Source organism: Cnephaeus nilssonii, assembly GCF_951640355.1.
Source record: "Cnephaeus nilssonii genome assembly, chromosome: 20".
NCBI lineage: Eukaryota > Metazoa > Chordata > Mammalia > Chiroptera > Vespertilionidae > Cnephaeus > Cnephaeus nilssonii.
Window position 1 is genome coordinate 2,486,042 of NC_137091.1, and position 26,348 is coordinate 2,512,389.

The following is a 26,348-nucleotide window of genomic DNA, read 5'->3' on the forward strand; positions in this document are numbered from 1 at the left end:
TGTCAACTGGTCTGGGAAAACCTCCAAAATGGCTCACCAAAGGGAGCTGTCCATGGTTCTGTAGTTTCCCTTGCTTGCACCCATTCACCAGTTTCTATTAGCTGGTGTATGACAGGTGCTGGGCCAGGGACTTTCTAGGCATTGTGTCCTTTGATCCTCATGGCAACCCTGCAAGGGTAGTATTGTAATCAGCAGCCTTATTTCTACAGACGAGGAAACGAATGCTCTTGAGTTTCACTTTCGCCTTGTCCAACTATGAATGGCCTGAATAACCTCTTCAGACATCAGATTTGAGGATTTCCAGCCTAGCAAAGAGAGCATTTCTGTGCAACACCCTCTCTCTAGTCTGTGTAAAGGGATATTGGGTTTTTTCAAAGATGGTGGTGGTGGAGCCCTACACCAAAGGCAACAGAGCTTATGTCACAGGGGAGTCTTCAACAAGAAAGAGCAAGCATGGATACCCATAGCTCAGATTGTTGATTAAGAAGGAGTAGGGACTTTAAATATGTTTGCCAAAAGAGAAGGAAAAATTAACCCCGCCTAATAAAAGGAAAGAAAATCATGTGTTTTGGGTGTGTGTTTTTTGTTGTGTTTTTTTGTGAAGATTAGCAAGACCTTGTTACTTTTTAGCAATTTTCTCTTTTCTTTTTTTGGCTACAAGGTGAACAAAATAAAATAGGTTTCAGATCAGAGGGAAAGAACTTGGAGACTCATCCTTTATTAAATTGGAAGTCATATTTGCTAAGGCAGTTGAAACCACGAGAAAGGAAAATGCACGTGAGCTGTTGGTGCCAAACATTGCTACATCAGAGGACTGGAAACGGTATTTGAGCTGGGGAAGGGACTTTGCTTTCACGCCAATGTCACAAAACGCACGGGGAGAGGAGCAGAGTTTCTAAGCTAGGACTGGGGGTGAGGACCAAGCCACTGGTTCTCTTGACCTGGGTCCATAGACCCTGGGGATGGGGAGAGGAGAGAGGCTCGTGAACAACTCCGGGAAATCTGTGTATACTTCCAAAATGTAGCAACATGTTGTTTAGGGATGCATTTTTACAGCGAAGGGTTGGTAACTTTCAAGAGGTTCTCACGAATGTCCAGGAACATCCATAAGGTAAAGACTCGTTGGTTTAAGTAACCCCTCCAGAAAGTTAAGTCTCAGTGAGCAAAGCATCATCAGATACATGTACCTCCGTGTACATGTATCAGAGTTTGAAATAAGCAGCCTGTTTAAGTATAGCATTTATGCTAATGGAAATCAATGCCTCTACTTATGTATTTTAATAAAGAATTCTAGTTTTATAGGAAACATGTCTAATAAAGTAGAAACTGTGAGTTGTTCTTTTCAACTGGACTTATTCCTCCAGGGAGCCCATAGAAGGAGAGACAGCATCCATCAGTCAGGAAACATTTGACGTGAGCTCCAGACGTGAGAGGGCTATCACTCACCTGCCTGAAATTCAGTAAAGCTCCCCAATAAGACATTCACATTATAGTGCCAATGCTGGGTGGTCACTCTGTGCCCCTGCCAATCACTGCATGGCTCACTGACGCTGCTGAGACAGAGGGCAGGGGAAGCATCAAGTGTGGCCTGCCGTCCTGTTTGCCCACTCAGGCAAGTTTCTTACTGAGCTCTGATTGCCAAACATTTCACTTAGCTGGATGCAGGTAAGAATCAGGACTCAGCTGGATTTTTAAAGCCCACAGATTCAACAGAATGAGTGAGGGCTTATAAAAAATTCTCCTCTTCCTGCCCTCCATATTTTACTGCTCTTACTGTATGGAGATTGAAAGAATTGTGTGTGTGTGTGTGTGTGTGTGTGTGTGTGTGTGAGAGAGAGAGAGAGAGAGAGAGAGAGAGAGAGAGAGAGAGACCATCCATGAAAAACATTTGATTTCTCTCAAGTGTCTTTGACAGCTCAGTGAGCTGGCATAACCCAGAAAACCTGCTGTCATTTGGGCAAGGAAGAAAAGCAAGTATTGTTGTTATCTCAGCATTTCCCCTGAAAAAAAGTTAACATTCCTGAAGGCAAAAAGGGTGTGATCACTAGGCTGTGATCCATTGGGTTTCAGAAACTTTGGGGTACTTAGGAAGGTGGGGATTCCACAAATGTGGCCGGTGTAATGGACACCACCTTTCCAGTCCATCATTTCATCTTAAGTCAGAGGCAGGTATGAATCGGAGGCAGCTAAGACCTGGAATAAGTCCAATCCGGGGTGATGAAGCAGGCATGAGGGCTACCATTCAGGATTTTCAAAGGGCACAGCAGCTGTGGTGGTCAGCAAATCACTTCCCTGGGGAACAGGCAGCAACTTGGGGATCCGAGGTTTGTTCTTACTCTCCGCCAAGCACTAAGCCATGCACAGCACTAATCAGACACGGGTGCCATGAGGACTTGGTCAGTGTGTGTGACCTTTGTTCCGTTCCAACTTCAGCCTTTCCCTAGCGTTTGAAATGGGATTGATTCTTTCACCCATTAACTCTGAGCTATGATCATGCTTTCCCACCTAATAGCATCGTCACGGACCCATCATCAGCAGTAATGGGTGGTGAATGTGTGGACTGTGCTACAGCTCATACATGCAACGGGGGCCGCACTCTGTGCACTGAAAGATGCGTCGTTTTCATTCCTCAGAGATTTATTTAGACTTGATTCTCGAATTCTTCAGTCTCTCAGCCAAGCAAGGAGCTTGTACCTCGGAACAATCAGTGACTGGTCTGTGGCAGAGAGCGTATATCACACTGACCTTGGTCTTCAGGGACATATTGACAGTGTGGCTCAGAGAAAGGCCACCTGTTGAGACCTTCCCAGCCAGCCCTCTTGCCCACCAGTCTCCTGGAGGCCCCTCACTTTCTAATCCAACTGGCGGGCTTTCTCCTGCTTCCTTGCCTCCTCCCTGCTGTCTCCCGTCAGTGGCCTTGCTTTGATCACATTATTCCCATTTTCTTCCATGACCTTGCACCCCAAAATGAATATATTCACATCCTAGTAACGTGGCCCATCCAAATTCAAGTAATCATGCCCCCTTTATGTAACATATTAATAATGCCTTTGATGAAATACAGTTTTTGCATCCACTTTGCTATGCCCCTGGCCTCTGGTTCTTCATTATGCGTACGCTAGATGAATGAATGAGTGATTAAATAAACGATTGAACAAAAAAGCAGTCCTTCGCAGAATCTTTTACCAGATCAAGGACCACAGAAACTGAAGTTTTGTCATTCCACTTTTTAAAAAGTATTTAAAAATGTTCTCCTCCTCTGTTGCTACCTTATAAAACCACCCTTAAATAAGTGTCTTAAAACACCAGGTTATTATCTCTCTTGGTTCTGTGGACTAAATGAACCTCGCTGGGTGTTTTTCCCTTGAGGTCTCTCATACAGATTTAGTCATATGGAAGCTGGGGCTGCAGCCATCTGAGGCTTGAAGGGGCTGGATGTCCAACATGGCACACTCACATGGCTGGCATTGATGCCAGCTGTTGGGCCACCTACACTTGTTGACTAGACGGAACTATCTATACTTAGTCTCTCTAGGTGGCTTGGGCTTCTTACAGCCTGGCAGCTGGGCTCCTGAAGAGAGCATCCTAAAAGAGAATATTCCGAGAGAACCAGGAGGAACTTACAAGGTTCCTTATGACTTGGCCTCAGGGGCCCCAGAAAGTTACCTCCACTGCACTTTGCTGGTCAAGCAGATCGCTAAAATGAGTGCAGTTATAAGGAGAGGAGTAGCGTATGCGTGCAGAGAGGGAAGGCATTGGCAGTGTCTACCTTTGAGACTATCCAGCGATCAAACAAATATATTATCCTGAGATTAACCTATCTCTATGAGCACCTCCTTTCATCCGGTTAGCTACTGGACTGCTGAGCACTGGGATGGCTTTGATCCTAGGAAGAAGGAGAGGGAGAAATCAGTAGTTTGAGATAACAGTTAGGAATTAGGCGGGGAGGGGGCGGAGATAATATAAGTTATAAAGTAAGGATACTAGGGAAAGTGTGTATGTGGTAGTGAGTGCCCAAGAGATACTTTGCCATAGTACATGGCCACGGGCAATAGGTAGTGAAGACATAGGAGGGTGGGTTGGGGCTAGGATGTGGTGGGGGGAAGGAGGGGGGAATGGGAGATATCTGTAATACTATCAACAATAAAAATATATTTTAAAAATACTTTGCCTACTTCCTTTACTAGATTAGTATAGATTGAGGGTAGGTTGGAGAGAAAAGCAAGCACGGTTGATACAAATTAGTTAAATCACCTAATTATAATGACAATTATTGCAAAAGATTTAAAATGCACTTATAATCTCACCCACTGCACACAAGTGTGTTCATTTCTCTTTCCAATCTTAATTCTTCCTTATGCGTATTCTACGTACTTTGAGCATGGGCTCCATACTTTTCATCCAGACTCATTGTATAACTGCTCCTCCAGGTTCCCTGCTGTCTTCACCTGCATCATTTTAGAGGCTGCGTCCCATTTTGGCAGAGGGAGATTTGTGATGGGACAATGAGCTGAACACGATTAGCAGGCCGCGAGTTTGACATGCTTGAGCTAGGGTGACTCAGGTCTCCTGGCTTCCTGTCGCCCATTGGTGAATGGGTAAGTCTGCAGGGAAGCTGAACCGGGCCCTTCCAAGCTTTGGGGGACTGTCTTTGCCCTGGATGTCCTACTGGGGATGAAGCCGTCAGGATGTGTCATAAATGTTTATAGCTGCCAGCAGAAAATTTTCTTCCTTTGAGTGCAGAGGCAAGCCAGGTTTTTTCCTTCTTCTCTCTTCAACCTTCCAAGGAGCTGTTAGTTTCTTAAAACAGTTAAGCTAGAGCACAAAGGTTTAGATTTCTCATCTCTGACAAGGGTTTACATTTCTCCCGGAAAAGGGATTTAATTTTACTGCTGTAGCATTTTTTCTTTTTTTTTTTTTGCCACAAGAATCTGTTTACTTCTTTGTCTGATACTGAGATGCCAAACTTGGCACATTTCAGGCAGGTGGAGGGCATCCCCCTTCAGCTGCAATGCCCTCTGCTCTCTGCCCGTTTAAATCCCACTGTACATTATTCTATGCACTCCTTGAAACCTTCCCTTGCCTTCCGCACCTGCACTCGGGATTCTGACAGCTTAAACATTTGCCGTTGGCTCATAGTCACATTCTCCTAGAGGGTAGCATCATGTCATTGGCAGATCCTCGCCTGGAAATCAAGACACTTCAAGCCTTGTCCATGGCTAGCCATCTCTGTGACCTTGGCGAAGTCCTTCCGTCCCCTGAGCTTTAGCTTCTCCAATTTTAAAGTGAGAGGCTGACCTCATGGTCCCTTCCAGCCACGCTGCTATTATCTACGTCTTTGACCTGTGAGGTCACTCTTGCCCATCACTTTAGAGACTGTGGACATTTGTCTGGTCAATTCATGTTCATTCTCCCCAATGACCCTGAGTATTCCTGCTCATAAGACATCATCGAAACAATGTGGAAATATGTATTGTTATTGAAAACATGGATTGGGTTTCTTTCACAATCTGCCGCCTAGCCTATCCCCCCCCTTATCTCCTCCTTTTCATCCAATAAGTGGACATCAGACCCTGTTGCTCATGTTGGTTGAAGTTCAAAGTCTCTGATGATGGCAAAGCTCAACAAATAGAAGCATACGCTCTGAAGGCCGTACTTCAAACACTCTTACTGGTAATGTAACATCCCACAGACCAATCCCAATAGAATGCCCACGCACCAATTTGATTCTCTTTGGACTACTCATCTAGGAGGGAGGAGTGATTAGCTGGCGGGCCACTGAGTCCCTTTTATCTCTATCACCAGAGCATGAAGGCCCATTGCAAGGACAAGCTGTCTGTCCTGGAGGTCCATGTTTGCTCAGCCCCAAAGTGCTGAAGATTTGTTTGTGCTGAAAAAAGTTATAGAAACAGTGTTGAGGGAGATGGACATGATTTGGCTTAAAACCAGAAAAGCCGGAAGCTTGCTAAGGTGGTTTTATGTCCTAGAACAGCGGTTCTCAACCCTCCTAATGCCGCGACCCTTTAATACAGTTCCTCATGTTGTGGTGACCCTCAACCATAAAACTATTTTCGTGGCTACTTCATAACTGTAAATTTTGCTACTGTTTTGAATCGTAATGTAAATATCTGTGTTTTCTGATCGTCGTAGGCTCTACAGCAGCGGTTCTCAATCTGTGGGTCGCGACCCCTTTCACAGGGGTCGCCTAAGACCATCGGAAAACACAGATATTTACATTACAATTCATAACAGTAGCAAATTTACAGTTATGAAGTAGCAACGAAAATAATTTTATGGTTGGGGGTCACCACAACATGAGGAACTGTATTAAAGGGTCGCGGCATTAGAAAGGTTGAGAACCACTGTCCTAGAATGTGAGGTCCTCTATAGAAGCCACCATTCTGGCTAGCCAGTGGCCACCAAGTGATAGAACCTTCTTAATATATCCAGCCCAAACCCCAGCCTGCCTACACACCTCCTCCACCTCCCGCCTCTGTGTTTCCCCTTATGCTCACCCTCCGCTTGTGATGCACTGGCTCATGTCGCCCCTGTTAACATTCTACTCACTCTTTGGGGCAAAAGAGGAGCTCAGATGATGCCTCTGCTATGGGCTTTGGCTTCTGAAGGACTTGGGTTTAAATCTAAGCTCTTCTATCTCAAGGACACTTAACTTCTTTTAGTCTCAGTTTTAAAATTGGGCTAACGATACCAGCCTGGCAGGGCTACTGTAAAGATGATGTGAAATGGCAGAAGGCTTGCAGCACCGAATACCGTGCCCGACATCTGGACCCTTAATGGTTACTTCCCTTATATCTTTTGGGGCAGTCATATAGTACTATATTTTTGTAGACATTTAACTTCTTGAAGATAGGACTTATTTTTAGCACTCCTGTTTATCATTTTCTATGCTAAGCACAGAGCATTGGACAAAATAGGTTCTTAATATATTCTGTTCAGATGAATTAACCATGTCATTTTCCCTTTGTTTGTAATACCCAACAAAGTCAGAAGAAAGTCACTGTTAAAAAAAAAACACGCAAAAACACACCACACAACAGGGTGAGAAATGCCGTTTTTCTATATTTTCAGCCACATTGTGCAGATTTCAGCGTCGGGGTCTTTCCTCTTAAACTGTAATCCAGGGAGTGGGGACGGGATGGAAAGATGACCTTTCTGCGTGCTTTTGGTATTTAGTGCTCCGCAGGGCACTTGCTGAATATTTAAGTATGTTGCTATTCATGATAAAAGCTTGTAGAGCAGCAGATCAGGCAGCAGAAAAACAGCCTGGTAATGGAGTTGCTTCAGACAAATGGAGGAGGAAGGGCTGTAATTGTCCTAACCGCTCCAGCTCCTTCTGAAATCCTGCTTTCTCACAACGGCCACACTGGAGCTCCTGGGTTTCATTTTCATCATGAGTCCCTGGACCTCATTCCTGATGGTGGAGGGAGGGGCCTGGGGGTTGGGCAGCTCCTCTCCTGCTATGCCAGCATGAGGTCCTTCAGGCAAGAATTACCGGCATGCTTCTCCGGAGTGAGGACGCTGCCACCCAAACCGACTGAGTTCCACGTTGGTGACCAGGGCAGGATAAGGAAAGCTTTGGGCTTAGCGGAGGTGGTATAGCATCATGGGTAAGAGCGTGGACTCGGGAGCCAGACTCTCTGGGTTTATAACCCATCTCCTCCCCTTGCTTAATCATAGGCAAGCCAATCAATTTCATTTAGCCTCAGTGTGTCTATCTGTCAAACGGGGTTATGGTGGTAAGCGTGTCTACCTTGTAGGGTGTTTATGAGAAACAAAGGTGTTAAAGTACATTCAGTTACCTAGAACTGCACCTGGAATACAGTACATGCTCTGTAAGTGTTGCCTATTATGAGCCGTCAGGGCTAGTCTTCCAAAGCATGAGAAAAGCTGTGTGTCATATGCTTCTTCTGTGCCTCAGGGTGGCTGGTCCTCAGCCCGTGGCGGTGAGGTGGACCTGGGAATGGAAGGGGGAGCTTCTGCTCACTTCCAGGCAGGAGACAAAGGAGCTGTGGCCGTGAGGGTGGAACAAAGGGGCGCATGTGTGGGTATGGGGGAGGAATCATGGTGGTTACATATGCATCTGAGGGTAAGGGGGGACCCAGAGCTGGCTTCCAGGTGACTGAGAGATGGGTCTGTGGGTGGAGATGCCATAGTAAGACAGGTGACAACACAGGAAGAGGTTCGCTTGGGAAGGTCAGCTTGGGCAGGCCGTAGGATAATGGGTTAGTAAGTGGAAATGCCTGAAGGTGTTCTCATTGCCACTTTGGAACTTGGGAGAGTGGTCCGAATAGAGCGATAGATTTACGAGTCACCAACGTGGCCAGTGAACATCATGAGAACCAGTAAGATCCTTCAGACATCTTGCAGCCAAATGCCCAATGTCTAGACCAGGGCCAGATAGTAAATGTTTTAGGCTTTGCCAGCCCTATGATCCCTGTTGCAAGTACTTAAATCTGACATTTTGGCTTAAAAGCCGACATAAACAACACAGAAATGATGAGTATGCCTGTGTTCCAACAAAACTTTATTTACAAAAACCTGTGGCCCACTCTTGTTCCAGACCATTATGTTACACATAGTAGGTATACAATAAATACTTGTTGGATTAATCTACTAGCTTCAGAAATTGTCTGAAGTCCAGATTTTTAAAAAATAATTTAATTAAATTTCTAGGAACTCAAACTTTTGTCAGTGACACACCAAGACACTCACGAAAACTAGGAGAGAGGGCATTTGAATTTGTGCTGCTGTACATAAAGGAAGCTGTCATCAATTAGAGATCTGCCACTGAGTTGCAAAATATACAGCTGGAATTCTTTTCTGAACTAAGTCCTAGGCTCTCAGCCAAGAATGATAAGTCAGACCGGTGAATTATAGGTGATGAGAGAACTGTTGGATGTTAAATCCCCTGAGGACGGGGGATGGTGGGTTGGATGTTAAACCCCTGGAGGCCTCAGCTTCATGAAGAGCACTCTGAGAGCCCTCAGGGACCCTGGATGGCACTCTCGTCAGATCCAGGAGATGGACTGCAAACGTGTGAAATGACTTAGAAAGTGCCCACAAGTATTCATAGCTTCCATCGCAAGGAAGCAGCAATAGAGGAAATCAGAGAAGATGAAGAATCCAAGTTTTGTGAGGGAGTAGGTAGGCATTCTGTACTCAAGGAAGTAGCAGTCATAGAAAACTGAGAGAGAGAGAGAGAGAGAGAGAGAGAGAGAGAGAGAGAGAGAGACCCTGATCCTTCCATCCAAACAGTAGGGATTCATCATAGCTTGCAAATGGTAGTTAAGATGGTCAACATAAGGGCTGAGGGTTTCAGCTACTAAATTATTGCTGAGCTGTCCTGAGGATGCTCCCCTTCCTTCCTGTCTTATACTTTTGGCGGGTGAATCAAACCCCTAAAGTCTGTCTCTTGTTTTTGAAGAATGAAGCTGCACAGTTCCATACCTTGGCCACCTTCTTGGGGTTCTTAGATGTCAAGGAAAGGGAGACAATCTAGAGAAGAGATTCATATTTGACCACAGGTTATAAGTGGCTTTTCTGGTGTTTTCAAAAAGAATGTGTGAGCGTGTGAAGAAGCCCCATGGTTCCTGGGTGGTCTCTGCGACTCTGGGATACAGAGTGTTGTCCGTGGCTACAGTGATGGCAGCAGCTATGTGCCAACTTTGATATATGTGTGCCTATATATACATGCATGTACACACATACATACATGTATATATGCATGTACACATGCACATACATGCGTGCATATACATACAGGTATGACTTGACTATCTTGCTAGCCCAAATGCCTAAGCTCTGTGTCTAGTGTATGGCTGGTTCAGATTTTGTTAAGTTGCTACTGATGAAAACACAATCCAGTGTAGAGTAGGAAATCAAGGCCTGTTTGGTTGAATGGTGTGGTAGTGTGAATTATTGGTCCCAAGTTTTTATTCTCCTGTAGCAGATATCCATGCCTTTTCCGTGGCCTCATGATGGACAGAGTGCCACTCCCCTTTTCTGGACGTTGGGGTTGTCCTTGTAACTATTTGGTCACTGGAGTGTTTCAGAGAACGTGATTCAGGAGTGGCTGTAAATGTCTTGTGTAACTGACTCTACCTTGTTGAGCTTCTTTCATCATCATAAAAAAGACACGCCCTGGAGGCTGGTCCCAGAGAGTGCAAACTATGTGAAGCAGGCTGAAAATTAACCCGTAGCCTGGAGTCAAGTCTCGTTGAGTCCAGCCTAAATCAGCAAAACTCTAATCTAGCCCAGCCAGTGTGGCTCAGTGGTTGAGCATCGACCCATGAACCAATAGGTCCCTGGTTTGATTCCCGGTCAGGGCTTATGCCTGGGTTGCGGGCTCAATCCCCAGTAAGGGGCATGCAGGAGGCAGCCAACTGATGTCTTTCTCATCAATGCTTCTATGTCTCTATTCCTCTCCCTTCTTCTCTCTCTAAAATCAATAAAAACATTTAAGCAGCCCTCTTATCTCCTAAGTTACATGGTGGTCTGTTAAACGGGGAAAGCCACGTGCTTAAAGTAAGAGGAAAAGAACTGATTACTACCACCTAGTTTTCACCGCCCAGCTTTAAGGACTAGCCATGTAAACATAAAACAATAGCAAGCAGTACATCATAGGGAAAATTTAAAGGGTGGCGTTTCTGAAATATGGGGGTTGGGGTGATGATGAAAAACAAATGAAAAGTCATGTCATATGAAGGGTGATAGCTAGGCTCCCCTGCTATCCTCCAACAGTCAGAGTGAAGAGGGCCCATTCCACACACGGGCTCCTTGGATCTTCTCACTGGAGAGATTTCCAGAGCTGATCTGGCCCTGCATTTTGTCCCCTGCACAAATGATTTCTGTAGCATCCCTGATGGGAGCTGATCCAAATTTAGTCACTTACCTGCTGTGTGATCTTGGATAACTACAAAGACTGTGTGTGGGATTTTGAAATGAGACAGAATTGATCATCATCCCAACTCCCATATTTTACATCCCAGCACTGTGACCTTAAGAATTTACTCATCTTTGCACGAATTCATGCACCTTGAAAGGAACTGTGGGCCAAGAGGCTGCAGTGGGCACAGGGGAGGGTCTTGGCCCATCCTCTGCACCCCGCCCAGACCCTCCCACCTCAGTTCCTGGTCCCCTGTCTGCTGGCAGCCCTGATCCCGCCGCCACGTGCTGACTGTGTGGATCGATTGGGGCCAGCACTGGGCACCAGCAGCGGGTGTGAGCGGCGGCTCCGGTGCCAGCTGCAGCTGTGGGCGGGGCGGTCACCAGCAGTGGGTGCAAGCGGGGCCATTGCCGGCAGTGGGTGCGAGAGGCGGCTGCCAGCTCCAATTGCCCCTCAGGAACAGGGGGAGGTGGAGAAGCCCTGGGGGGCGATTGGGGCCGGCAGCCACCACTCACACCCACTGACAGTGCCTAGTAATCAGGGCTGGTGCCGGGCACCGGCAGCAGGTGCAAGCGGTGGCTCAGGCGCTGGCTGCGGGTGCAAGCCCCTGGCAGGACTGTGGTGCACCAGAGCAAAGAGTTTTCAGTAAACACCAGAGGCTCGCCCTAATGACAGCAACCAGTGCCCCGCCTTGGTCTGGCGCTCCACCATTCCACCATCGTAGAACGATGTCTGCCATGTTTTATGCTCTGCCGCCTGCTGCCGATGCCCATCATGCTCCGCACCTGCCCCCTGGTGGTCAGCACACATCATAGCGACCGGTTGTTCGGTTGTTCTGCCATTCAGACTATTTGCATATTAGGGTTTTATATGCTAGTATATAGCTATCCAGAATACATAAAGAACTATCAAATTAAAAAATAGACAAGCAACAGAATACAAAAATGTGCAATAGACTTGAACAGGCACATCACGAGATAGGATACCCAGATGGCCATTAAACATATGACCAGGTGCTCAGTTTCACTAGCCATCAGGAAAGGGCAATTAAAAATCCGAGATACCATTCCACACCCATCAACACGACCGAACTAAAAAAATACTTACAAAATCAGGTGCTGGTGAGGATGCAGAGCAAATGGAACTGTCAGACACTTCTGGTTCCAGTACAAATTAAAACCATTGCTTTGGGAAGTAATTTGTGGATATCTGTAAGCTGAACATTCACTATGTGACCTGGCATTTATCTCCTAGTTATATATTCAACAGACATTTATATACATGTGATCAGTTATTTACATTAGTCTCAAACTGAGAACAACCCACATGTCCATCAACAGTAGAATGGGTACATAAATGAACAGTATCTATACTAATAAGAGAGAAATATGGTAATGACTGTCACTCCGTGACACCCACAGCCAATCAGGAGGGAATATGCAAATTAGTGGGACATAGATGGCAGCAGCCACAGAGCCAGCTGCAGCGGGCGGGAGGCTTGGGTTGCCCCCAGTGATGGAAGAACCCAAGCTTCCTGCCCGCTTGGGCCAGCTGCCGAAGGAGGGGCCTGTGGGCAGCAGTCACAGAGCAGGCCGGAGCAAGCGGGAGGCTTGGCTTCCTCCATCGCCGAGGGTGACCCAAGCCTCCCGCCTGCCCTGGCCAGCCACTGAAGGAGGGGCCTGTGGACGGCAGCCACAGAGCTGGCTTGAGTGTGCGGGAGGCTTGGGTCGCCCAGGCTGGCTGCCGAGAGAGGGGCCTGAAAATGGCCCTCAGCTCCTTACCCAGGCTGGCCATGACCCCATTGGGTGAGGGTCCCCACTGAAGGGTATGGCCAGCCTGCAAACAGCCATCAGCCCCTCACCCAGGCTGGCCAGGCACCCCAGCAGGGACCCCCACCCTGAAGGGGGTGTGGCCAGCCTGAAAACAGCCCTCAGCCCCCCACCCAGGCCGGCACCGTCCCCAGTGAGGACCCCCCACGCCAATGGGGCATGGCTGGCCTGCAAACCACCACAGGCCCCTCGCCCAGGCTGCCCCGCCCCCCAAGGGAACCTCCACCCTGATCCGGGATACTCTTCAGGGCAAATCAGCCGGCCCCCACCCATGCACCAGGCCTCTATCTATACTAATAAAAGGGTATTATGCTAATTAGACTGGGAGACTTTCCGGATGTTCTTCTGGACAAAGCCATGGTGGCGGGGCCAAGGTAGAGGTGGTTAGGGGCCAAGAGGGGAGGGCAGTTGTGGGTGATCAGGCCAGGATGGGATGGCAGTTGTGGGTGATCAAGCTGGTGCGGGGGGGGGGGACATTGGGGGTGATCAGGCCAGTCGGGGGGCAGTTGGGAGTGAGCAGGCTGGCAAGGGGGGCCAGTTGGGGGCAATCAGGCCAGTGGGGCGGAGTTGGGGGTGAGCAGGCCGGCAGGGGGGCAGTTGGGGGCAAGCAGACTGGTGGGGAGGGCAGTTGGGGGTGAGCAGGCCGGCAGGCAGAGTGGTTAGGGGCAATCAGGCAGGCAGGCAGGTGAGTGGTTAGGAGCCAGCAGTCCAGGATTGCGAGAGGGATGTCTGACTGCCGGTTTAGACCTGATCCCTGTGGGATGGGGCCTAAACAGGCAGTTGGACATCCCCTGAGGGGTCCCAGATTGGAGAGGGTGCAGGCCAGGCTGAGAGACACCCCCCCCCCCCATGCACGAATTTTGTACACTGAGCCACTAGTTTTCATATAATAGGGTACTATAGAACCATGAAAATGAATAAGCTGCTGCTACACAGAACAATGTGGATGAATTATACCAACATGGTGTGGAAAGAAGCCAGACCCAAAATAGCACATACTATATGATTCTATTGATCAAAGTTCAAACGCAGTCGAATTTAGTCTATAATTTTAGAAGTCAGGCTAAAGGTTACTTTTGGAAGAGGAGGTGAGAGTGAGTGGGAGTGAGTATGATGGAGCATCTGAGGGGCTGATATTACTTTATTGACATAGGTGCTGTTAGAAAAATTCATGTATGACGTGCTATCCTTTAATGAAAATGTATTAAAACAAAAGAATTAAGGTTTAGACATTTCTTTGTTCTGTTGGATTTCACAGGTCTCATCAGACATGTGAAAGGGCAGTGCATTTTATTTTGCACTGATAACATACATCCAAATTATGTTATGGGCAGTGCATTGAATTATGCACTGATAACATACATCCAAATTACTTAGGTGCATAATTATTTTGAGTGTATATGATGCATCATTAATAACATTTATGAAACAGTTGCAATTTTCCATCCATTTTTTTTAAGTTTAATTCTCACACAAAAATAGTGTAGGCAGGCCAGATAGAATCTCAGTTTTACAGATGAGAAAATTAGGCTCAAAGATATTTGACGGACATACCCAAGGTTACCCAGCTAGAATGTGTATGTACCTCTTAAAAAATTACAGGCAACTGCTGTCGGTGTACAATTCACTGTATGTGTTTTTACTTTGCTTCACGGTTCAGAAATCCCAGGTGGAGGAATTTAAGAGCTGAGATCCCTGGGTGCAGCTCCTCCCCTTTCCTGACACGGCCAGATTGCACAATCTTTCCATGTTGCAGTTGATAACCACTAATAGACTCCGGCTGGAACACGGCATTTATCTCCTCCTCATTTGTACCACACAAATGAAGTTAAAATAATGGCATTTTGTTGGCACGGAGGAAAGCCGGTTCCAAAGTGCCCCACTTTCCCCCTTCCGTTCAGTGTCAGAGTTGATGCAAAATAACAAATGCTCTGGCCCAGTTTGCGAACGCTGCCTGGTCATGTAGTGAAGATTAGGACTTGTCATTCCAGTGAGCGGTGCTCCATCACGGGGCCTCACATCCTACGTGGACCGCCGCCTCCCAAGCCCCTCGGCGAGCCAGTCCTGGAGTGACCATCTCTGAGGGGGAAGCAAGAGGGGGATATGGCGCTGCTGAGTGGGTGAACCTTCCCTTTGAAACCCAAAAGGACGAGGGGAGAAGGCTGGACCCGGAGTTGGAAGACCCTGGTTGAAGTCTCCACTCTCATACCCACTCACCATGGGAACCAGGACCAGCCACAGATCACAGCATCATGCAGGGTATTGGGATGAGCACTGGACTGCCAGCCAGACTCGGGTTTGAATTGTACCTGGGCATCTTCCCCGCGTCTGACTGTGGGCCAGTGCATCGCTGTTTCTGGAATGCATGTTCCTCATCTGTAAACCGAACGGGCTGTGTGGACGCGATTGAAGGAGTCATTTCATGCTAGTTCATGTTGTGATCTCTAAGGATCCATGTCCGCATCTGTGAAGTGGGGAGAGGGAGTCCTGCGGGTTTATCTGGAGAGGCAAGGGGACCAGCTCATGGTCGGTGCCGGGAGGTTCTCTTAGTATTAAATGCTTGAGAACTGCTCCCTAGATCTCAGCAGCGTAACCATTAAGCATTAACCCCACTTTCTTTTATGGTCCCTTTGATAGGCTGGCTGCGTTTTTGTCGGAGCCATTATCTTACATTAGCTGCCTTTTTAAGGTCTGTTCATTCCTCAGTGAAGTGGCAATTCCGATTCCTCACACAGAACCAGCAGAACGGCATTCCACTGGCGACTGAGGCGGGGAGAGTGCTCTGGTCCAGTTCTACTCACTCTCTCCTCCTTCGCTGCTCCACCCTCCCCGGCTGTGTGTCCTGCTGCTTGACAGCGAGTCCCTGGGAGACTAAGGCGATGAGCCCATCCTGTACACACACACACACACACACACACACACACACACACACACACACACACACACACGAGTCTGAGGTTTATGGCATTGTCCCTGGAGACAGGCAAGAACAAGGCCACGCCCTCTGGGGAGGGGCCCGGACTCCCTTGCAGGCGTGGCCGGAACACCCCGGGCGGTGGGAAGCAGAGATGCTGGCCTCAGTGGGCTCCCTCTGGGTTCGTCTGACTTCCGGCATGTCCCCACGCATGCAGTCACTCTGGGAGGTAGGGGTGTTACAGGGTCTCTGCCCTTTGAAGATGGCCAGAAGCAAGGTAGAGTCCTCCCTCTGAACTTGAGGGAACCCGCAGAGGGTCTGGCTGTCTCTAGCTCATCAGCGTGTAAGCTAAGCGTCCCCGCCCTTTGAGAATGCAGCCAGCTGGCAACATCGGAGGAAAGTGGTAGACACACCAGACCTTTCTTTATCATCTGTGCCGTGTACACGGTGCTCAAGAGGACTGGGTCTCAGTGTGAAGGCCAGGGGGGCCTGGTGCGAGGGCCAAAGGCAGGCCTGGCCCCTGCTCTCTGCCTGCTCCCGGCCTCCATCCCGAGGGGGGCAGTAGTTACAGGCAGCTACTGCCTGAACCCGCCCCACACCCACTGGAGTGACAGAGATGAGCCTTAGAAGAGCAGGTGTGAGTTCACCCACCCTCCGGGCCAGCCCCTTGGTCGGCTGGATTAACCACTTGACTCCCAGGAGGACCCAGGAGTAAGGAAGCCAGAGGCAGGCCTGGCTCCCGGAGGCCACCCTGGCGTCTCCTTTTCCCCACGCGGCACGTGGTGACTTCACGGCAGTAAAATTTATGGTGGGTAATGGAGTGCCACGCTCCTTATTTGCTAATGGATGAGTTCAAATGTGGGGAAAGGTTTATTAAATAAGCCAGGCATACACCCCTGGGAGAAGGTGACTGTGAGTGAAAACAGTTGTATAGTTACCCAAGGAGGAAAGAAAATTTAAATGCATCTTGAAAGTTCTCAAAATTGGTTTAAATGTGTGATTTTTTAAAAGGCTGGGGGGATTCTTTTCAACAAGTGACTCATCATGTTTTTTGTTTTGTTTTGTTTTCTTCTACAAGAAATCAACGACTCTGCTCGGCTGCCGTTTAAAGAGGTTACCAATTGGTGTTTGGAGGTGGAAAAAGAAGCTAAGGGAACAGGACCCGGTGTGGTAGCGTCCTACAGCGGGTTCCGCCTGAGCTGGAAGGCCTTGGGAGGACCTTTGGTGAGTTTCGTTGTGCCCATGGGGACGGTAAGGCCCAGAGAAGGCAAGAGAGCTCTCCAAGGTCACACAGCTTGTAGATGGTACGGCTGGGAGGCAGGCTTCCTCGTTGCTCTCTCTGTGGAATGGGAATAAGAATGCCCACCTCACAGGAGTGTCGGGGGAGGAAACCAGGGGCCAGGAGGGGAAGTGCTTTGGGAAGTATACACAGTTAATACTTGGAAGGGTTGTGATGGGTGAAGGATTGGCTCCGAACCTCTGTGGTGGTTCATTCTGGTGAGGGGCCCACCCTTCAGCCTTTTCACCAGTTCTGCAGCCAGGACCACAGCTGGCTGAGATCCCCAGGAAATCCTCCTCCCCTCTCCTTCCTGCCCTGCGCCCCCACCCGCCCGCCCCCCCAGCTCCCCTCCCAGGGCCCTGAGCTGAGGAGATGGCACAGGCAGCCACAGCCCTGACATTTTCTTCCAGACAGTGACAGCTGGCGGGACTTTTAACTAAAGGGATAAAGAGCACGAAGGCATAAAAAAAAAAAAAAAGAACTGTTAAAAAGTGGCTTAAAAATGCGTGTGCCATCTGTTTGGCCACCACGGCTTTCAGAGAGTGTGTGGGGAGAGAGACCTTCCCCTCTCCCACTCCTGGGTCTCCCCCTGGTCAGGGCCCACCATGAGCAGATTGATCAAGTCTGCAAGTTTTATTTTTCATGTCTCCCAGCCTCCCTTTCTGCCCCTTTCTCTTCCTGATGTATGCCCTCATCTTAGCTTCCCGAAAAGACATTTTCTTCAGGTCCCCCAATGCTAATGAAGTCCTCGATCTGCAAAGTCCCGCACACTTGGCTCAAAAGGCAGGTTTTGGATTTTGGCCTTTGCTGTCTGCATGTGGTCCTAGTGTAGCGATAACAGACTTTAAAAGACAGTTAGCCATTTAAGCTCTTGGCCACCTAACAGTATCACAGTCTTTATTCAGGTTTTTCTTCGTGTCCTAAAGCTTTATCCTTTTCAATTCCGCTGATATTTCTTCTTAAGTTTGTCTGAGGAATGTTTCTTTTTTGTGAATAAGGTTATAAAATGCATATTCTAATTAGTTACCACTGTGGAATATGACAGTTACTAAGTTGTATGTTGATTTTGTATCTGTCACCATGATGAATTCATATTTGGTTATAATATCCTTTTGGTCTCTGTGGGCCTTCTTGGTAGATGGTTCTATTGACTGCAAATACTAAGTGTTTCTGTCTCTTTCTGTTCAGTGTTACATTTCCTGTTTTCTTCTCTTGTCCTTCTCCGTGGGTGAGCCGTTCGCCCTGGCCAGTGTGGCTCAGATGGTTGAGCATCATCCCATGCACCAGAAGGTCGCTGATTGGATTCCTGGTCAGGACACATGCCAGGGTTGCAGACTCGATCACCAGTAGGGGGCGTGAGGAGGCAGCCCATTAATGTTTCTCTCTCACATCGATGTTTCTCTCTCCTTCTCCCTTTCTCTCTAAAATCAATTTAAAATACTTAAAAAAAAAAAGTAGCAACAATTATAGGCAGCCCTGCCTTGGTCCTGACTGTAATGGGGTTGTTTCTGATAATTTACTATTAACTATGATGTGTGCTGTGTGTCCATAGTAGAAAACAGTATCAAATTTTATTTTTTTTAAAGGCAGAAATGGGCAATACATTTTATTAAATGTTGGCATCCATTGAGATGATTTAATTCCAGTCAAAAACATGGAAGGTGTTCTCATGTTCAGCCGTTCTTATATTTCTGCTCATAATGCACTACTGGTTTTGCGTTTCTAATACTTTGTTTAGGGCTTTTGTGTCTTAGCTCATGAATGATATTGACTCATGGTTTTTCCTGTTTTGTCTGTGCTTTCCTGTTCCAGTATTGGAATTGGGTTGTTCCAGCCACAGAGAATGAGCTGGTAGTTTCTGTCTTCTTCTAAACCCTAGAAGAGTGTGTTGCATGGATTCTGGATTCCTCAAATGTTTTGTAGAACATTCAACACTGTAAACGTTCTCACCTTAGTGAACTGGAGAAGGGTAGAGCTTTAATTACTGTCTCAATTTCTTCTATCATTATTGGTCTTCCATGATTTTTTTGAGCTAATTATTGTGATTTATTGTTTTCCAGAAAATTGCCCAATTCCTCTCAATTTTCAAATGCTTTGGTATAAATTTGCACATATTTTCTCTTTAATTTAAAATATGCTTTGTCTATTGTGTCTTTTCTCATTCTTAATGTTGTATTTTTCTGTCATTCTTTCCCACCCTACCCCCGGTCTCTCAGTCTTGCATAAGCTATTCTAGTTTATTGGTGTTTTCAGAGAACCAGCTTTTAATTTTATTAATCAACACTATTGATGCATTTGTTTTCTAGCTCATTACTTTTTTTGTATTTGGTCTTTATTAATACCTTTCTCAAATTTCATTGTGTTATTTTGTTTTTCTTTTTCTAACTTCTTGAGTTGAAAAGCTTGGTTACTTTGTTTTCAACTTTTTCTCATTTCTAAGAACTTCATTGAAGACTAAATTTTCCTGAGTCAGGAATATACCTTAGGTTTTTTATATATGGCCTCTCCTTGTCATACATTTTTAAATAGTGATATTAATTTCTCCTTGTTAACCTAAGAATTATTTAAAAGGAACTTAACATTTTCAGGTGTGTAGAAGTGTTGGCTATTTCTATGTTATTAGTTTCTAACTTATTGCATTTTGGCTAGAAGGTAACCTGTTTGACTTCTTTCTTAAGGGATTTGTTGAGATTTCCTATATGACTTAATATAGGAATTGCTTTTTTGAACGTTTCATGGTCAAGTAAATATAACAGTCTCTTTTATTAACATCTTACCTGTTAAATCACACCTTATAATTATAGTATACATGTTATTCACATCCTCTCTATTTGTACTTGGTCTACAGGTACTTGATCTGGTGATTTCTGAGAGCTGAGAGCCTCCCAGTCAGACGCTTAGCTTCCATCCTTAACCTCTACAGTCTGTTCTCCACACAGCAGCCAAAGGGAGCTTTAAAAGCCAAAGTCTAATCCTGTGTCTCCTTGGCTCAAAGCCTTCAATCAGTGCTTCGCGTCTCATTTGAAGCAAAACCCCAAGTCCTCCCATGGCCCCTGTCGGCCTTCTCCTGAGTTACAGTTTCTCCTTTCCTCCCACCCTGCCCCCTGGAGGCATGACTGCAGGGGGGTTTCTCTGGCTTAAGTTCCCCGTGGAGCCTGGGTCCAGGAGCCCTTCCTCGCGTCATCCTACCTGCTTGACTCTCCGTTTCCTTTTTCACCTTCTAGTCTTCCTCTGTGACTTGCTTGGGCCTCATGTTGAACAGAGCGTATGCCCTTGCCTTTTGCTGTGATCGATGGGGTGTGAGCAGGTGCAATGCCAGCCATTGCCTGAAATAAGCTCGGGCTGTGGACTTGCATTCTTGGTCTTCGGTCATCACCATAAGAAAGACATGGTCAGCCACGCCACGGGTCCAAGAAGAATGAAGGGATACCTGAACCAAGCCAACGTCAGAGCCAAACCCAGCTGAGTTGAGATCAGTTGAGTGAGATAAGCAGAGCTGCCCCAGCCAACCCACACATGTACGAGTAAGAACATACTATGGTTTTAAAGCACGTTACTCAGGGCAGTTTGTTACGTGGCACTATGATGGCCATAGCTGACTGATACACCAGTCTTCCGAAACCCAGCCAGAGTACTCACTCTCCCAGAAAAAAAAAATCCCTTAATGCAAAGACTTTGCCTAACAGTAGGGATTTTAGGTCTGTTTCAAGTCAGTGGGGTCAGTGGTTTGTGGTCTGTAACAGAAAAAAGGGGCAGCCACTATTGCCCAATTGTACCATGTGATGACTGCAAACAAGAGCATAGAAAGGATTTCCAGGAGGAGTAGGTTTGCTGAGGCTGGGCAGGGCTTTGTGCCTTGGGGCTTCTTCCCATTCTTTCCACAAGGCCTCCCTCCAGGACCCGGGGCTGGTCACCATGTCCTTGGCCTGAAGTGTGGTCTGACCGCGGGCCCCTGGGTCTGTGAGACTGGGCAGCAGGGCACTGCTGTTCTGGGAGAGGAGAAGACACCTTCCAAATGGACATCGTGGACATGTAGGACCGAGTCTTGTCAAAGTCTCGTGCTTTGCCTATTAGGAAAGTCACGGAAGAAGCTATTTTTTTCTTCTCACCCAGTGAAAAGATAGATGATGTTTCTAGTGCTTAAGTGAGTTCCAAACGGTACTGTAAATTCCATCTATTATTTATACAGCTCCAGCTCCCTGGAGAGCCCGCATGCCTTACAGGAAGAAAGGAGCGTCAAGTCCATGCGGAGTACGAGAGAGTGCAGGGGTTGCATCAGAGGGCATGGGGAGAGGTCTGAGATGTTCCTGGCGGTGTCTGTCGCAGGCGACCAGGAGCCTGGCTGAGTGGTAGAGGGATCAGTGTGGACAGAGCTGGCAGAACCTCTGAGATGATCTGGGCCTAGGATATTTTTCTATCTTTCCTGGTCCTGAGAATCAGAGGTCACTTGCTAAAAATCCAGATGTCAGATCTCTCCTCTGGAGATTCTATTTCGGCCACACAAAATGGGATCCACACATCCATACTTTCTGTAAGGATTCCTGGTTAATTTTGACCACGAGGCACGGGTGGAAAACAGTGACCTCTCAAGCTGCCCCATTTTATAGAGGAATAAAAGAAGCCCCAAGGAGGGATTTTGCCCCAGATCGCGAAGCCCCAGTTAGTGCTCAAGGTAGTCCAGGAGCAGATCTCTGAGAGCCGAGCGGCACAGTTTCAGAGGGCTGGTGTGCAGCCGCCCTAGGACTGACAGTGTCGCCTCTGGATTCCTTGCCTTTGGGGTGCTCATTTTCTTTCTTTAAGAGCAGTGGAAGGCAGGGGCCCTGAAGTCAGACAGGACCAGGTTCAAATCCTGCCTTTACTTCTCTCTTGCTGAGCAACCTTGGGAAAATGGTTTAACCTCTCTGAGCCATTGAAATGGGCATTAAATCAGATCATGTACCTATACCTGGTAGGCGTTCAATAAATAATGGCCTACAAAGTGCCAGATCCTATTCCAAGCACCGTAATAACCAGTGTTAACTCACTTAATACTTAAAAAGTCTGTTATTAACCCATCGTTAAATTAAGGCATGTGAGAACACAGAATTAGAATGACTTGTTGAAGATCATGCATATGTCAAGTGAAGCAGAGGTGAATTTGAACTCCAGCCGTCTGAACTCAGTTGAGATTTAGAGGCAGGACCAGAAAGTCACTTGCAGCATACAGGAGGGTGGGGCGTGGGGCATTTGGAGAGAGAGGGCGAGAGGCCTTTGGGTAGAAGGGCCTGTTCCCAGGGAACGGAGCAGGGGCTCCCAGGACCAATCCCTGGGAACTAAAGACCGGTTTCAGGGGCAGTAATCAGCATCGAGATGCGCAGGAGCCAGGAAGTTTCCTTGCACGGCCGCCTGCGATAAAGGAAAAATCCAGCCTGCGCAGGCTGCTTCCATCAGGAGTGACTGTAACAAGCCGGCTTTGGCCTGGTTTTCTTCGGCAGGCAGCCCCCTGGCTCTCCACACCCTTTTCTGAACCTGCAGGTGACACCGACCGCCATCTAGTGGTCTGCACAGGCACTGCACAGGCGTGGGGAAGAAAGGTTGGAGCCCGTTACTTGGAAGATGGCTCTGGTGTGGGCGGGAAGAGATCAGCCAAAGGACCTGTATGCAGAGATGCATGACCCATGGACACAGACCGCGGGGTGGTGAAGGCCTGGGTGGGGCAGGGGCGGGCTGGGAGAGGTCACTGGGGGAAAAAGGGGGAGATACGTAATACTTTCAACAATAAAGATTTTTTTAAAAAGGTAAAAGCCCTTTATCTTAGTAGTGAGTTTTATTCTGTTCAAAGCATATCCATACTTTTTACTTCAGTATGTCTTCTCACCAATCCAGGGAGGTTAACTCGGTTTTATGGGTGAGGCAACAAGTCCCTGTAGGGGAAGGGTCTTGCTTAAGAGCTGCATTGTCAGCTATGAATGGGACTAGAACTAGGACCCCCGGCTCCACATATAGAGGCACGGTCAGGTCCTGTGAAATCTCCTTGGACGAAGGAATGAAAAATAACGTATCCTGGAGGTCTGGCCACCTCCCTACATTGGAGAGGGGGTCCTTTTCAGCTCAACGACTGGTGGGATTTTTCCCTTGGAATGGGAATCCTCTGGGGAACATCTGGGTCGATAGTGTTTGTAGGGAGGTTTCGGAAGAAGACGAATACTACCTGTCCAGCTGCAGACGCGAGTACAGGGCAGTTGTTTAGGGCTTATCCGGTTCGGGTCTCTGATTTTAAAGATGGGAAACCAAGATTCAGGGGCGGGGGGTGGTGACAGGACTGACATCACACAGTGACAGAACCCTGGTGAAGCCTTCCCTCTCCATCTGGTCGTCCTGCTTTACGCACGCCAATGGAGTAGCTGGGGCGTGGAGGCTGCACTGTTTCCGGCAGACATAACTGTTTCAGCCCAGAGTGAAAATCAGATTCTCCTGTCTTACACGTCAGGCCACACAGGGTGCAAAGGAAAAGAGGAGCCCCTGGACCAGTGGTCGGCAAACTCATGAGTCCACAGAGCCAAATATCAACAGTACAATGATTGACATTTCTTTTGAGAGCCAAATTTTTCTAAACTTAAACTTCTTCTAACGCCACTTCTTCAAAATAGACTCACCCAGGCTGTGGTATTTTGTGGAAGAGCCACACTCAAGGGGCCAAAGAGCCGCATGTGGCTCGCGAGCCGCGGTTTGCCGACCACGGCCCTGGACAATTAGGCTTGTTTGGGCATCTGTAACATCAGCAGTTCTCAGACTGTTCGGATGAAATCTCGGGCAGAACCTGAGTATGTAGAAGGGATGAGTGGCGAGGAACGTGGAGGCTGCTGAGTGTCTCTGTGGTGCCTGAGAGCCAGGGAGAGCGCAGGCTGAAAACCAAGGCATTGGGTGAGGCGCACTGGCTATGGGGTCCTGACACCTGGGCGCTGGCCCTGGCTCTGGCACACGCTGCCTGGTCTTGAGAAGGACTCCCAGACCCCGATCCTCTCTCCCAGTGTCCTCACTAATAAGATGACCCAGTCTTCCTGCTTCCCAGGGTTGTTGAGAAGATCCGATGGAGGGAAGAGGGGAATGGTGTGAATGTGGTTTGTAGAATGTCAAGGCTGTATTCCTAAAGGGTTTCTTTTCGTTTTACTCCACGAGGGACCATTTATATGCAACAGAAATGCGCAGCGCTTAAATGATCTTTTCTGTGAGTTCAGACCGTTGTAATCAGCTGTGAAATCAACTCTCCAAAACAAGATATAAATAAGCATTTCCCTTGCTCCAGAAAGTCCTCCAGCGCTCATTGCTGGTCAACCTTTCCCCCAGGCAGCACCTGTTCCGATTTCTATCATCGTAGCTTAGTCGTGCCTGTTCTAGAACTTTGCGTGGATGAAATCACAGTATGTACTCATTTGTGCCTGACTTCTTTTGTCCACCATAATGTTTTTGAGATTCATCCAGGTGTTCTTTCCTTTAACTGCTGAGTAGTATTCCACTGTATGGACCTACCGTTGTTTATTTTCCTGTTGAAAGCATCGTTTGGGTTATTTCTGATTTTGGGCCATCATGCTTAAGGCTGCAGTGAGCATTGTTGTACATGTTTTCAGTGCACATATGTCTACATTCGTGTTGAAATGGGAGTGGAGTGTTGGAGCATCTATAGATGTACGTTTACCTTTATTACAGATGGCCAAACTGATATGCAACATGACTGTACCATTTTACATTTTTACAGCAATGCATGAGCGTTCCAGTTGGTCTGTAGACTTGACATTTGGTACTGTGGGTCTTTTTGATTCTAGCCATTCTGGTGGGTACCCACGCCGCCTTCTCAATCTGAGGGGAAAGCATTTAGTCCTTAGAATACTCCATGTATTTAGCCCAGGGTTCAAAGTTGACTTTTCTTTGGGGGAACTACCCCCTCATACTTTCTGTACACGAGGTGAGAATGGCCTGGCCTTTGCTCCCAGTTCCGTGTGCCCTGCTCTGCCCAGGTAGTGTATTCTACCCTCAGGGTACAATGATTGGTTTAGGAATGGGCATGCGACTCAAAGTATGCAACGAGAGTTATTTCTGAGACTTTTGTGGGAACCAAAATTTCTTTTCACTGGAGTTAACCACTAGGATAGAATCTTGCCAAGCCTGGGAAGAGTTTGCCCAAGTGTGAAAAGGTACATCGAGGAAAGTGGGCTGGGGAGGGAGAGAGACAAACTTCCCATGAGCTTGCCCAAGCACCTGGATCCAGCAGCTCCTGAAACCAGCAGGAACCCCTGGCATTCTTGAGTTTTCAGGTACATGAGAAAAAAATGTCACTTCCTTGGCATTAGCCATTGTCAGCTAGTGTTTCTACCACTTAATACGGAAAGAACCAGAATATATATTTTTGTTTCCTTTCAAACCTTTGAAGTTCCTTAGTCAAGATTCTAGGGACCCATTTCCCCCTCAAGCCCTAGGGTAGAATTCCCTTCCTTGAGATAGCAAATCGCTGATTTCATAATTGTCCAAACTGGAACGGTTGTCCCTAGCGAGCCTCAGCATGAAGACTGCTGGAGAAGCAGCGCCTGGGCGAGTGTGTGTGCGAGTCCACATCTGTTGGCAGGATTAACGGACGAGGCAGGCTGTGGGCCAGGGTTTATTTTTAATAATCAGAGGCCCATCTTGTTTTTGAAATGCGCTGCAGCTTCCTGTGACGACAGGGAAAAGAGGTTTCATCCCTACCTGCCCCCTTACTGGGCTGTAGGCTCCTGGGGTTTGTGCCCCCAGGGCCTTCCCAGCACAGAGCATGGCACAGAATAGGTGCTCAATAAACCCGTTGAGCTTTCTGGGACCTAGCTTTCTGGGGATTTGGAGATGACATAGCGAATCCACCCTGGGACTCCATATTCAGGAAGGAAAAATTAAAAGGAGCGAGGCTGGGGAAAAAAGACAGGAAAGGAACATTACCTGTTTCTCTGTAGTGCTTTGCTGTATTTGCTAAGATTCATCAGGCTCCCACACTGTGGGGAAGATGACATTTTTGGCAGGTCCTTGAAGCATATGCCCAGCTTGGTTGTCAAGATCATGGAGCCTTCGAACCATAGAGACCATGAACTTAGAGCCCAGGATTTTTCTGGTGGAGAGAAGAGGACCCTCGATGGAAAAGGGCTGTGCCCAAGGTCCCATGGAGAATCAACCGCAGAGGAAGAATTATGTTCCGTGTAGGCTTCTCCGCCCCCACCCCAACGCCTCCCGGCACAGCCCACGTGATGCAGAACTCATTGGTAGCTTTCCCACATTTCCGGAAGTGCTCCTTTGGGGTGGAGAGAGGTTCCAAGGTTTGGATATGCCAGTGTGGCTTGGCCGCCTTCCACTTGTCTGTCACTTATCCATCTGTCAGTCCCCGTGGAGGTCTGTGCAGCACGGTTGAATTCGACCAGGCAA